A 15,043-nucleotide genomic window follows, 5' to 3' on the forward strand; every position below is an offset into this window, starting at 1 on the left:
GCAGGAAGTAGGGTGACATTTTGTACCCTTAAAACCTATCCCCCAGTAACATGCAAGACTCCCCAGATAGCTCCCATGACTAGGATTAAGTGTTTGAATACATGAATTATAGGGACATTTCTCAGTCAAACTACCACACTATGTATGCAGAATCCAAAGATGAAAGGAAATTCAGTGACAGTTTTTAAGTTTACTGAAAGATACTTCTTAAAAATCCCAGGGATTTTAAAGAACAATGTTGCTTTATACGAGTAACATATAAACCCATGTATTGACTGGCTGTGGTGATGTATGCACACTTCCAGGTTGACACCAGAGGACCTGTCACACTGCCCACAACTTTGAGGGCAGCCTGTGTTACACTGTGACTGGCCTTGTCTCAAAGACCATACCAAACTAAATCACACTACCACCAAACCAAAAAAGCATGTGTTAGTTTGTGATACTTAATTTTTATTCTTCTAGTTTATTTTATAGATTTATGTTTCCTCTTACAAATAATCCTCCTTCCTGGGGACTGTGAACCTAGATATATTTGTTTAATCATCCACTGTTAGTTAATGAAATATTTCTGGCTCAAAATGTCACTGATAATGGTTAAGTATATTGCACTCATATCTCTTGAGACTAGACTAGATTTTTTAAAAACAATTATCTTTGGAGATTAGGAGGAAAATGTAGTTGGAGATGAACGCTGCGGTTTGTGATAAATTTGGAATCCTAGTCATTTGCACGGGATTTTGTATTCATACTTTATTGAGTGTTGTGATATGATTTGTTTCCTAAGCATATGCAAGTCTTTAGCAGTTACTACAAATACTGCATGTACCACTTGTGAATTTGATACTGTCCAACATTATGATCACCAAGACATTTGAGGAATGAAAGCTATAATATTTTGCAAACTGATAACTTAAATAATGGTAGTAATTATTCCAGTTTAACAAATAAGAGCTCACATTTAGTTGTAGTATTGATCTAAGTTACTGGATGGGTTAGTGTGCATTTCAAAATTTCTGAGGGAAGGTTGTCTTATAGTGGGCTTGGCAAGTCTAGGATTTGTGGCATATTAAACAAAGCCACTTGATATTTCATATATATATGTGTGTGTGTCTGTTATGCATATATATAGACATATATACCCATATATATATATTTTTTCATAAGCCAATTTGCTAATTTATAATAATATTATTAGATTAACTAACTATAATACTCTTTTCAGTATGATAGTTCATTTTTGCTTTTTTAGTGGTCATGAGGCTAGTGCTGTGTGATAGAACTTTTCCTTCAGAGACTCAATACACACACTTATTCATCCTGGATAGGGATCTGATGATAGACCAAAGTATGGATACCATCGAAATCTAAGATGGTGAACCATTGAGTTTTATTGGAGTTACTTACAGGAGCAGAAATGGCTCAAAGGCAGCATCCTTGCCAACGCCCATTGCAGCGTGGGTAACACAAAGGCAGGAAATGCGGAGCGTCCTACACAGCATGTCTGCAGCTCAGCAGGCTGGAGAGTGTCCTGTCCGGTGCCTCAGCTGCTCTAACCCTCTTACAGGTAGCCCAGCTGGTTTCTGCTCCTTCTAGGCAACCGATCCGGTCTCAGTGTCTTCTTTGTAGCTCATCCTCATTTCTTCTGAGGGGAACTCTACGAGTTTATTGCTTACTCCGGCAGGGAGGGGCCTAACAAATCTAGTCCGTTTCAGGGACTTCCTGAAGCTGTTTTGAGTTGTTTACTTTCCTGCTTAAGGAGCTTTTTGCAGGATAGGATGCTTTACTCTAGGAGCAAATTGTAACACAACAGTGGCGGAGATGGCTCATCTGGTAAAGAGCTTGCCCTGTTTTATAGGTGACCAAATCTCAGGTGAGTACGAATTCTCAGACATAGTCAGATGAATAAATATTTAATGTCTCTATATCTCTTGTTTTATAATAAGTATTGCCTTAACAGTAAGGACACCTGATTTAAATCAAATTAAAGCGTCCTCCCTGCTTTTTTTGGGCAGTATCCCGTTGCGTTCTCCAGGCTGGTCTCGCTTGCCTTCTATCTGTTCAGTGTCATGAGTGTGGGCTCACAGCGGGCCCTGCTGTGTCCCCTGGATCTGCTGTGGACTGGAGAGCACTTTCAGTGCTCAGGCAGGTTCTAAGACTGCCCTGCCCTCTTTCTTGTTTTTCCATGTCCCTTTCCTGTTACCCAGGATCTGTGGAGAACTTGAGTTCCCTTGCATGCGAGTGCAAGGCAGGCAGCGTTCAGAGTTCTCTGTCATTCCTTAGATCTCCTGTGTGATGTCTCCACAGCATGGCTTGTCTGAGCTGGGATGGCTAGCTCCGGACAGTGCCTGAGATAGCTGCTTTGGGTATTGCTGGTCCCTCTGCTTCAGCCCAGCAGAAGGTGCTGAGCACCTTGACTGTGAGGTTGCTGTTGTCGGCACCTGAGGACACTGAGTACCTGAGAGAGATCAGAGCACCCTGGTGATGACTCTCAGTGGTGTCTCACGATGTAATGTAGAGCTTCTTAGCACAGCAGGTGCCCTGGGTGGCCTCAGATGGTGGTTGTACCTGCGATGTCACTTTCATTCCCGTGCCTTAGAGAAGAGACTTTGAAGTTCTGCCTACCAAGGCTACCTGGCAGTGTTATTTGCATTTATTCTTAAATCTTGTTTATTTGAACATGTTTTCACATGTTGATTGGCACATTTTGTGATTTGTGTGGATGAGTCTTTTGCAAATAATCACCGCAGGATTTTCTGAGATTAAACTTGGGCATTGTCTGTGCAGAGGCGCCGATCCTGACTCCTTCAGCTTTAGTAACACGCTGCCTTCCCCACAGTTGCCACATCACTGACCCTGGTGATTGTACCCTGTCCATCTCCCCACAGGGCTCCCCGGCATCAGGGACAGTGAGTTTTGCTTCTGTGTCCTCTTTTCTACATCCTTGGCTCTCAGACTTTGTGCGTCTGCTTAATTACAGTAAAAGCATATAGCCAGAGGACGGAGGCCAAGAAGCTCCCATTTCTGTGGCTATATCCCATTGTATTTCATTTCATTGTATATTGTTTGAACTGAGTGGTTCACTGACTGATGTTTAAAAGCCCATTCATTTTCATAAGGACTTATTAAGTAATAATGCTCCTTTTTACTGTAATGAACCGTCAGGTTAATATTACTGTGTACTATCATGACCTCTAGGCTGCTAAATTCATTTGGGAAACGTTTGAACTTTTAGCAGCACTGGATGGGCGTGGTCATCTCTCCCTTCTCTTGGTGCCCTCCGTCTCTTAGTTCTCCCTCCATGTCTACCGTATTCCCTTTCAGTCTCCTACGCTGTCTGCTTCTTGTCCACAGTCTCACGACATGAGTGTCTGGGCTCAGCCGTCTTCTCATTTCCCTAGAGATTGCCTCATCAGTCCCAGTCTGCTCTCCGTCCCTTCAGGGCACCATCAGTCGTGATCCTGGGTGTGACAGCATGGTCACCCTCAATCCCCCGGGTGAGGGAGACCTTAGTGAAGGGAGAGCGAGACAAGAAACAGACTTGGCGGGAGGCAGGCTTCATTGAGCTGCGCCTTTAGTCGGGGAGAGCAAAGGCTGTTTAAATCTTCGGGCATGAGTAGGGGATACAGGGTGAGTAGACATCATTGGTCGGAACTAGGTGCTGGGGGTGCCTCAGTTGCATAAGGAGGAGTTCCAGGCCCTGCTTCCTTATACAGAGAAAGGAAGTTTATCCTGGCTACTGGCTGTGTGACTTCTTCTGGTAGGGCAAAGTTTGGGGCACAGGTCTACCTGTGCCCAGATATGCAGACCCAGGGCTAGGGTGGGTGGGTTGGTGGGCCGTCCTGCCCATCTCAGGACTTCTTGGGTTTAGACATGCCTTGCTCCAGACCCGCTCCCCCAGCCTTACATCACCTCATTTTAGTTCTGTTGCCCAAACATGAACCTACTGTGCAGGCTTCTCTCTTGAATTAAGATGTGTAGACCAAGTTTATATTTGTGGTGTGGTTCAGGAAATACTACTCCAAAGCCCAAAGCCTGGGACAAAAGGAGCGGTGCATCCTCTCCACCTCCACGTCCGACACACGCCACCCTCTGGTTCTTACTGAAGTGAAGGTCGGGGCGCAGTTGAAAGATCTTTTCCCCAAAAGGAATGCAATTGCTCTGAAATCTTATTAACCAGGAATTATCTATCAGTGGAGAAAAAAGAGAATCCGATTGAGCATACCCGGAATGCCTAGTGAGCTCCAGAGGGCGCTGTAACTACGAGGGCGCTGTAACTACGAGGGTGGTGTAACTACAAGGGCACTGTAACTACGAGGGCGGTGTAACTACCTAGTGGGGCAAGCTGTGTGTTCTTCTCCCCCGTAGCGGGCATGCCCCCCCCCCCCACGTGGTCTCTCCTGTGTGGTCACACATGCTCCAGTTCCCTCCGTGCACTTTATCCTTTCTCCTGTTACACTGCGCATGGTTAGACTGTTTTAGCCAATCCTCAGTGTACAGAGAGGAGTTTCCTTTGTCCCTGTTTCTGTTTTGATGTTTTTACTTTAGATTCCAAAGTGAACAAGCTGTTTGAACGCTCTTCCTCTAAACTCCATCGTCTGTCACCACCCAAACCCAGCCTTCTGAGTTGAAGCCCACCTCATCATTCTTGTTGTGCGCACTGCGGCTACCCTTCACATACTTTGGTCTCTCAGACCTCATGTCTGGTCCACCAGGAAATCCGGTTGTTGTCAGAATCCGATTTCTCATCCTCTCTCCTCCTACTGTCTTAAGGTACACTACTGTCAGTGCTTGATAGGATTTTCTTCATAATCAAAAGTAGGATCTGCTTCTCCTCTTGCCTTCCCGTAGCATAATTCTTTAAGAGGTCAGGTAGTAGTATTTTTCAATAACATAATGCCTCAAACTAAAAGCCAAAGTGTTCTGATGATCTATAAATCCTGTGATGTTGCCTTCCCCGCCGTTCTTATTTTATGACGTCACTCTGTGTGTCTTTTTATTATAGCCACCCAGGCACATTGGCCTCTTGGCTGCTTCTCAAATATGCCAGACATCACTCCCAGGTCTTTCATTGAGTTGCTCAAATGTCACTTTTTAAAAAGCGATACAGTTTCACTGTGTAATCCTTGATGGCCCAGAAGTTGCTATGTAACTCAGGTTGGCCTAGAACTCATAATTCCCCTGGGTTAGACTCACAGGTACTGGGAGATGCGGGCCACTGTGTTAGCACATGTGACCCTGGTGACGCTGTCCTTGCTACACACTGACCTTTGAACCACCTGGCATCTATGTGGCAGCCTCGCGCCTGGACGTTCCTGGTCCCTTCATCTTCTGCCTTTTCTGCTTTCCTTGGTCGTAGTCACGTTCTGGTCTGTTCTAGAATTCACCGTGTTTATTTCTGTCTTTCCGCCCCGATCAGTTGGGATCCTTTTATTTTCTGCTCATATGCCCTAAACAGGTAGAATACCTCAACCTGGAAAAGAAAGCCTGCAAATACGTGTTAGTTTAAAGAAATACCTGCCTTTTGAATGATTTTTATCTTTTATTTGAAGATATTGGTCCGTCTTTTTTTTTTCTTTTTTTTTTATTATTATTCGATATAATTTATTTACATTTCAAATGATTTCCCCTTTTCTAGCCCCCCCACTCCCCGAAAGTCCCGCAAGCCCCCTTCTCTTCCCCTGTCCTCCCACCCACCCCTTCCCACTTCCCCGTTCTGGTTTTGCTGAATACTGTTTCACTGAGTCTTTCCAGAACCAGGGACCACTTGTCCCTCATTTGATGTGTGGATTATGTTTTGGGTATTCCAGTTTTCTAGGTTAATATCCACTTATTAGTGAGTGCATACCATGATTCACCTTTTGAGTCTGGGTTACCTCACTTAGTATGATATTCTCTAGCTCCATCCATTTGCCTAAGAATTTCATGAATTCATTGTTTCTAATGGCTGAATAGTACTCCATTGTGTAGATATACCACATTTTTTGCATCCACTCTTCTGTTGAGGGATACCTGGGTTCTTTCCAGCATCTGGCAATTACAAATAGGGCTGCTATGAACATAGTAGAACATGTATCCTTATTACATGGTGGGGAGTCTTCTGGGTATATGCCCAGGAGTGGTATAGCAGGATCTTCTGGAAGTAAGGTGCCCAGTTTTCGGAGGAACCGCCAGACTGATTTCCAGAGTGGTTGTACCAATTTGCAACCCCACCAGCAGTGGAGGAGTGTTCCTCTTTCTCCACACCCTCTCCAACACCTGCTGTCTCCTGAATTTTTAATCTTAGCCATTCTGACTGGTGTAAGATGAAATCTTAGGGTTGTTTTGATTTGCATTTCCCTAATGACTAATGAAGTTGAGCATTTTTTAAGATGCTTCTCCGCCATCCGAAGTTCTTCAGGTGAGAATTCCTTGTTTAACTCTGTACCCCATTTTTTAATAGGGTTGTTTGGTTTTCTGGAGTCTAACTTCTTGAGTTCTTTATATATATTGGATATTAGCCCTCTATCTGATGTAGGATTGGTGAAGATCTTTTCCCAATTTGTTGGTTGCCGATTTGTCCTCTTGATGGTGTCCTTTGCCTTACAGAAACTTTGTAATTTTATGAGGTCCCATTTGTCAATTCTTCCTCTTAGAGCATACGCTATTGGTGTTCTGTTCAGAAACTTTCTCCCTGTACCGATGTCCTCAAGGGTCTTCCCCAGTTTTTTTTCTATTAGCTTCAGAGTGTCTGGCTTTATGTGGAGGTCCTTGATCCATTTGGATTTGAGCTTAGTACAAGGAGACAAGGATGGATCAATTCGCATTCTTCTGCATGCTGACCTCCAGTTGAACCAGCACCATTTGTTGAAAAGGCTATCTTTTTTCCATTGGATGTTTTCAGCCTCTTTGTCGAGGATCAAGTGGCCATAGGTGTGTGGGTTCATTTCTGGATCTTCAATCCTGTTCCATTGATCCTCCTGCCTGTCACTGTACCAATACCATGCAGTTTTTAACACTATTGCTCTGTAGTATTGCTTGAGGTCAGGGATACTGATTCCCCCAGATTTCCTTTTGTTGCTGAGAATAGTTTTAGCTATCCTGGGTTTTTTGTTCTTCCAGATGAATTTGATAATTGCTCTTTCTAACTCTGTGAAGAATTGAGTTGGGATTTTGATGGGTATTGCATTGAATCTGTATAGTGCTTTAGGCAAAATGGCCATTTTAACTATATTGATTCTGCCGATCCATGAGCATGGGAGGTTTTCCCATTTTTTGAGGTCTTCTTCCATTTCCTTCTTCAGAGTCTTGAAGTTCTTGTCATACAGATCTTTCACATGTTTGGTAAGAGTCACCCCAAGATACTTTATACTGTTTGTGGCTATTGTGAAGGGGGTCATTTCCCTAATTTCTTTCTCAGCCTGCTTATCCTTTGAGTATAGGAAGGCCACTGATTTGCTTGAGTTGACTTTATAACCTGCCACTTTGCTGAAGTTGTTTATCAGCTGTAGGAGCTCTCTAGTGGAGTTCTTTGGGTCACTTAGGTAGACGATCATGTCGTCTGCAAATAATGATAGTTTGACTTCTTCCTTTCCAATTTGTATCCCTTTGACCTCCTTATGTTGTCGAATTGCCCGAGCTAGTACCTCAAGTACAATATTGAAAAGATAAGGAGAAAGGGGGCAGCCTTGTCTGGTCCCTGATTTCAGTGGGATTGCTTCAAGTTTCTCTCCATTTAGTTTGATGCTGGCTACCGGTTTGCTGTATATTGCTTTTACTATGTTTAGGTATGGGCCTTGAATTCCTGTTCTCTCCAAGACTTTAAGCATGAAGGGATGCTGAATTTTGTCAAATGCTTTTTCAGCATCCAATGAAATGACCATGTGGTTTTGTTCTTTGAGTTTGTTTATGTAGTGGATTGTATTGATGGATTTCCGTATATTGAACCAACCCTGCATTCCCGGGATAAAGCCTACTTGATCATGGTGGATGATCGTTTTGATGTGTTCTTGGATTCGGTTGGCAAGAATTTTATTGAGTATTTTTGCATCGATGTTCATAAGGGAAATTGGTCTGAAGTTCTCTTTCTTTGTTGGATCTTTGTGTGGCTTTGGTATCAGCGTAATTGTGGCTTCGTAGAAGGAATTGGGTAGTGTTCCTTCTGTTTCTATTTTGTGGAATAGTTTGAAGAGTATTGGTGTTAACTCTTCTTTGAAGGTCTGGTAGAATTCTGCACTGAAGCCATCTGGTCCTGTGCTTTTTTTGGTTGGAAGACTTTCTATGACTCCTTCTATTTCTTTAGGCATTATGGGACTGTTTAGATGGTCTAGTTGGTCCTGATTTAATTTTGGTATTTGGTATCTGTCAAGGAAATTGTCCATTTCCTCCAGATTCTCCAGTTGTGTTGAGTATAGGCTCTTGTAGTAGGATCTGATGATTTTTTGGATTTCCTCAGTTTCCGTTGTTATATCTCCCTTTTCATTTCTAAGTTTGTTAATTTGGATACTTTCTCTGTGCCCTTTGGTCATTCTGGCTAAGGGTTTATCTATCTTGTTGATTTTCTCAAAGAACCAGCTCCTGGTATTGTTGATTTTTTGTATGGTTCTCTTTGTTTCTACTTGATTGATTTCGGCCCTGAGTTTGATGATTTCCTGCCTTCTACTCCTCCTGGGCGAAATAGCTTCTTTTTGTTCCAGGGCTTTCAGGTGTGTCATTAAGCTGGTAATGTATGCTCTCTCCATTTTCTTTTTGGAGGCACTCAGGGCTATGAGTTTTCCTCTTAGCACTGCTTTCATTGTGTCCCATAGATTTGGGTATGTTGTGTTTTCATTTTCATTGTGTTCTAAAAAGTCTTTAATTTCTTTCTTTATTTCTTCCTTGACCAAGGTATCATTGAGTAGAGTATTGTTCAGTTTCCACGTGTATGTGGGCTTTCTGTTGTTTCTGTTGCTATTGAAGACCACTTTTACTCCATAGTGATCAGATAGGAGGCATGGGATTAGTTCGATCTTCTTATATTTGTTGAGGTCTGTCTTGTGACCAATTATATGGTCGATTTTGGAGAAGGTACCATGAGGTGCTGAGAAAAAGGTATATTCTTTTGTTTTAGGATAGAATGTTCTATATATATCTGTTAAATCTAATTGGTCCAAAGCTTCAATTAGTTTCATTGTGTCCCTGTTTAGTTTCTGTTTTCCTGATCGGTCCATTGAGGAAAGTGCAGTGTTGAAGTCACCCACAATTATTGTGTTAGGTGCAATGTGTGCTTTTAGTTTTAATAAAGTTTCTTTTACGAAAGAGGGTGCCCTTGCATTTGGGGCATAGATGTTCAGGATTGACAGTTCTTCTTTTTGTATTTTTCCTTTGACCAGCAAGAAGTGTCCCTCAGGGTCTCTTTTGATGACTTTGGGTTGAAAGTCAATTTTATCTGATATTAAAATGGCTACTCCAGCTTGTTTCCTGAGACCATTTGCTTGTAAAATTGTCTTCCAGCCTTTTACTCTAAGGTAGTGTTTGTCTTTGACCCTGAGGTGTGTTTCCTGTAAGCAGCAAAATGTAGGGTCCTGTTTACGTATCCATTCAGTTAGTCTGTGTCTTTTTATTGGGGCATTAAGTCCATTGATGTTAAGAGATATTAAGGAATAGTGATTGTTACTTCCTATCATTTTTGACGTTATTTTTTAAATTTGAATGCTTAACTTCTTTTGGGTTTGATGAAAGGTTACTATCTTGCTTTTTCCAGGGTGAAGTTTCCCTCCTTGTATTGGTGTTGTCCTCCTATTATCCTTTTTAGGGCTGGGTTTGTGGATAGATATTGGGTAAACTTGGTTTTGTCATGAAATATCTTAGTTTCTCCATCTATGGTGATTGAGAGTTTTGCTGGATATAGTAGTTTTGGTTGGCATTTGTGTTCTCTTAGAGTCTGCATGAGATCTGCCCAGGACCTTCTAGCCTTCATAGTCTCAGGTGAAAAGTCTGCTGTGATTCTGATAGGTCTTCCTTTATATGTTACTTGGCTTTTTTCTCTTACTGCCTTTAGTATTCTTTCTTTGTTTAGAACATTTGGTGTTTTGATTATGATGTGACGGGAAGTATTTCTGTTCTGGTCCAGTCTGTTTGGAGTTCTGTAGGCTTCTTGTATATTCATGGGCATCTCTCTCTTTAGGTTAGGGAAGTTTTCTTCCATAATTTTATTGAAGATATTTGCTGGCCCTTTAAGTTGTAAATCTTCACTCTCATCTATGCCTATAATCCTTAGGTTTGGTCTTCTCATTGTGTCCTGGATTTCCTGGATATTTTGGGTTACAAGCTTTTTGCATTTTGCATTTTCTTTAACTGTTGAGTCCATGGTTTCTATGGAATCTTCAGCATCTGAGATTCTTTCTTCTATCTCTTGTATTCTGTTGTTGATATTTGTATCTCTGTCCCCTGATTTCTTCCCAAGGCTTTCTATCTCCAAAGTTGTCTCCCTTTGAGTTTTCTTAGTTGTTTCTACTTCTGATTTTAGATCCTGGATGGTTTTGCTTAGCTCCTTCACTTGCATGTTTGTGTTTTCCTGTAATTCTTTAAGAGATTTTTGTGTTTCCTCTTTCATGAGCTCAGCCTGTTGACCAAAGTTCTCCTGTATTTCTTTAAGAGATTTTTGTGTTTCGTCTTTCATGACCTCAGCCTGTTGAGCAAAGTTCTCCTGTATTTCTTTAAGTGTTTTTTGCATTTCCTCCTTGTTGGCTTTTGTATTCTCCTGGATTTCTTTCAATGATTTTTGTGTTTCCCTTGCAAGGGCTTCTAACTTTTGATCCATTTTCTCCTGAATTTCTTTATGTATGACCTTCATGTGTTCCTGTACCAGCATCATGACCAGTGATTTTAAATCCAAATCTTGTTTTACTGGTGTGATGGGGTATCCAGGACATGTTGGTAGAGGAGAATTGGGTTCAGATGTTGCCATATTGCCTTGATTTCTGTTAGTGACGTTCCTGCGTTTGCCTTTTGCCATCTAGATCTCACTGGTGTTAGTTTATCTTGTCAGTGCTGGACTCACCAGTGCAAGCTGCCCCTTCCCAGTTGGCCTCTGGTGCACAGCTTACCTCCTGCACTGCTTGTAGACAGTGTGCTGCTGCCCAGGCTGTTCAGATCCCAAAGCAGGCACCCGAGGGCTCCCGCTGGGGCCCACTGGATTCACTGGAGCACACTGACTTCTCCCAGCTGGCCGCCCGGAAGCCCAGCTAGCCACTTGCAGGACTTGGAGATGTAATGCTGCCGCCCAGACTGATCTGGATCCGGAAGCAGAGAGAGTAGAGCTAAGGGCTTCTGCCTGAGGCCTTGCCCCAGATTGTGTCTGTGGAGCAGATGGAGCCCGTGTGCACTCCCAGGGAGTGCCGATGGTGTATGCTACTGTGACCTCCCCTGTGTTCCGCTCACTCCGCTGGGCAGCCGATCTGCCAACCGGGCTGTCGCACACAAGGTTAGCCTGGCCGCCCAGTCCCTGAGTCCAGGCAAAAGCCTGGGAGGCCAAGGTACGCGCAAAGTTCCCCTAGGGCTATGACTGTTAATTGGGTTTGCCAGATGACTAGGATGGCGGGCGTGCGCGCCCGCGCTCCCTGAAAGCGCCGGGAGAGTCTGCTTTGCTAACAATCGCCTGGGCGGGTTGACTCACAGATGGCCCACCAAGCCGCCCAGTTCTTGGGGTCAGTCCTGTGCCTTTTGGGGCCTGGACCCCCGCTTTGTTAGCCTTAGGCTATGCCTGTTACAGGTCTGCCCGCCTGAGCTCTCTGTCGTCCTGCAGGCAAAATGGCGGCGGCGCGCTCGCAGGCCTGGGCAAAAAACCTCCTGGTTGGGTTGGCACCCCGATGGCCCCCCGACCCGCCCAGGGCCTGGGTGCAGGCCAACGCCCGACCCGCCCAGGGCCTGGGTGCAGGCCAACGCCCGTCGGGCTCAGACCACCGCGGTGTTGGCCTCGGATTATGTTTGTGTACCTCAGTCTGTCCGATTCCTGGAGTACGGAACCAAGATGGATCCTCCTCTCCTGACTGGTGGGAGGCCGAGTTCTGAAGTGGCCTCCGTGCAGGAAAGGCGCCGCACAACTGCAGCTGCTTGGTGCCCGGCTGGTCAGCGAAGGTCAGTGGTCGTGGGCGCAGGGCCTAACTGGTCCCTGTGACGCCTTGGTTCCACTGCTGATGGCCCTTCAGCTGGAGCAGCCACTGCTGCCACTGCCGCCGCCGCTGCCGCCGCTGGGATTGCCAACTTCTGTGATATTGGTCTGTCTTATAGGTTGCCTTCATAGAAATTTCACAGTGTTTCTAAAGAATTTTATTAGTTAAGAATTTTGTTTGAACTTTTTTAAAAAGATTTACATATTTATTTTATTTATGAAAAGACTACAGTTGCTTCAGTCATACCAAAAGAGGGCATCAGTTCCTGTTACAGATGGTTGTGAGCCACCATATGGTTGCTGGGACTTGAACTCAGGACCTCTGGAAGAACAGTCAGTGCTCTTAACCACTGAGCCACCACCTCACCTTGTCTGAACTTTTAAAAGAAATTAAGAGAATGTCAATGTCCCTTTTCATCCTTTAAGTGGTGAATTAGAATCTATGAAAATACCCTAACATTAACACGAGAAGTCACTCAAATAATCTCTTTAAGACAGTCATTTTAATAAAAATGGTATTTCTTCTGGAATGGAATTTTTCCGTAGTAGTATGTAGCATGACAGAACGTGATGCATGCTTTAGATCTGAAAGTAACCATGTGACCATGTTCTATATTGGACATTTAGAGTTGAAAGTAACCATGTGACCAGATGCTGAGTGGGACATTTTTATTTTCTTCCAGAATTGAATTGAAGCCCTCAGCTAAGGCAAAGGTTTCCTAAGTAACTGTTGTTCTATATTTGGATTGCTGTGAATATCTCTTAGCCATCGGGAACAGAAGCCCACCTGCAGCAATCATTCAAGGATCCATTCCGGAGGAACCGGAACCCCAAGCCCTGCCCGTGTGTGTGAGCACAGGTCTCAGTGGAAGGATGTGTAATGTTCTTAACGAAAGACTTCTTTCTCTTCCACAAACAGCAGTTTTCTAAGAGCCACCATGGAGAGTAGGTGTGCTCAGAGCTGAGGGGGAGGGGTCGCTCCATTGCTTCTGTGGAGTGTTTGCTGAGCGAGGGGTTTGCTGAGCAGTTTTCAGCTGCTTTTACAGGGTTTGAGTCAGGTACGGTGATGGGACTGAGCCAGAGGAGAAGCAGATCTGTTCGATCTGTTTACTGTTTAACGTGGTCACTTCAGAGAGGATCTGGGCCTAATTTCTGTTCTCTTGATATAGTCAGGAAGGCTAGTATACTGGCTGGTTTTGTGTGTCAACTTGACACAGGCTGGAGTTATCACAGAGAAAGGAGCTTCAGTTGGGGAAATGCCTCTATGAGATCCAGCTGTTTGGTGATCAAGGGGAGAGGGCCCATTGTGGGTGATGCCATCCCTGGGCTGGTATTCCTGGGTTCTATAAGAAAGCAAGCTGAGCAAGCCAGGGGAAGCAAGCTAATAAGAAACATCCCCCTATGACCTCTGCATCAGCTCCTGCTTCCTGCTTGAGTTCCAGTCTTAACTTCCTTTAGTGATGAACAACAATGTGGAAGTGTAAGCTGAATAAACCCTTTCCTCCCCAGCTTGCTTCTTGGTCATGATGTTTGTGCAGGAGTAGAACCCTGACTGAGACAGCTAGCCAGCAGGTTAAGGCATCCCAGCTGGTGGTAGGAACTGCCTAGATCAGGGAAGCTTGCCAGGGGTTGATCTCTGAGGAAACTCACAGCCACCCCAGGAGGAAGCCGGCAGCTGTGCATGTGCTCAGTGGAGGCATTTTGACATGTAGTTTGTGACAGTTGGAGAGGCAATGGCCAACCAGGAGAGGCCTAACTCTGGCATGGACAGACCCCCTTCTTCCAAGTTACCCATAGTCAAGTATAGCGTGAAAATAGGAAATAGGAAAATTCCTAAAACAAAAAATGCTCCCAAGTTGAGCCATTGTGAGCATTGTGATGAAACCTCAGTCCTCTTTGTTCAAGAGGAGCCATTGCTCTGCTGGCATAGAGCTTCTTAAAGTCTGATTGCTTCTGGTGCCTGTCACCTAAGACTTTGGCATGTGACCCTGAGTCTAATGGCGTATCAGATGAGTGTATAACTCAAACATTTCCTCCTAAGTCATAGTGAATCTTATGTATGTGTTATTTTATAGATAATGAATTTAAAGTAAGGCTTTGGTATATATGATATTTATCATATATGATAGATAATTTTGCCATTTATTTATGCATTTACTCTGTCATCTATCAACTAATCAGCTATGATCTATCATCTATTTATTTTGAGACTAGGTCTCATACTTAGCCCTGGCTAGACTGGAACTTGAAATGCAAACCAGGTTGGCACAGAACTCACACTGAGCCTTCCGCCTGTGCCTGCTTCTCACAAGCTCGGGTTAAAGGTGCGTGCCACCACACACTGCGGTTTTAGTCAATACTAAAACATGTATGTTAATGAGATGGAGGCGCTTGTTTATTTTTACCTGAATAATTAAATCTTGGCTTAACATCTGATACGGTAGGACATAGGGCATCTTTACTGATTTGTAGTTGATTAGTATTTTGGTTTTATAATCATCAGCACTGAGATCTCTGCTTTCCATAAATATATCATACAAATGTGTTTAGGGCCATTTGAGAAATCATTGGAAATTCTGTCTTAATCTCAGCCTAAAATTAATTTCATAGTTTTTGAGAATAAAACTCAAGTCAGCAATTCAACACTTTTTTTTTAATACTATTCCACAATATAGTAATTTGATACATTGGGAGAGGATGATAGGAAAACTCTGGAAGTCTTTGTTAAGCCATTACGCACTTCCTAGAAGAGCAGAAAACTTGGCATGTGCAGTAAAACCTTTGCATTTCATGCTCATCGTAGCCTTGAGTGTGCTGTGAGGTTGGTCATTGTGGCCCAGTGCTGCGCTGTGCCATGCACAGCCCAGAGTGCGCCCTGTGTTCAGAAGGACGTCTGCAGCAGACATGCGCACA

General features: G+C 43.8%; 1 protein-coding gene across 4 annotated transcripts in view; it reads left to right on the top strand.

Moving 5' to 3' along the window:
* Positions 1 to 15,043, top strand: part of Atg10 (autophagy related 10) — a 322,415-nt gene that overhangs the window by 23,586 nt on the left and 283,786 nt on the right. The gene's annotated exons all lie outside the window — the stretch shown is intronic.

Source organism: Apodemus sylvaticus, chromosome 16, assembly GCF_947179515.1.
Source record: "Apodemus sylvaticus chromosome 16, mApoSyl1.1, whole genome shotgun sequence".
Taxonomy (NCBI): domain Eukaryota; kingdom Metazoa; phylum Chordata; class Mammalia; order Rodentia; family Muridae; genus Apodemus; species Apodemus sylvaticus.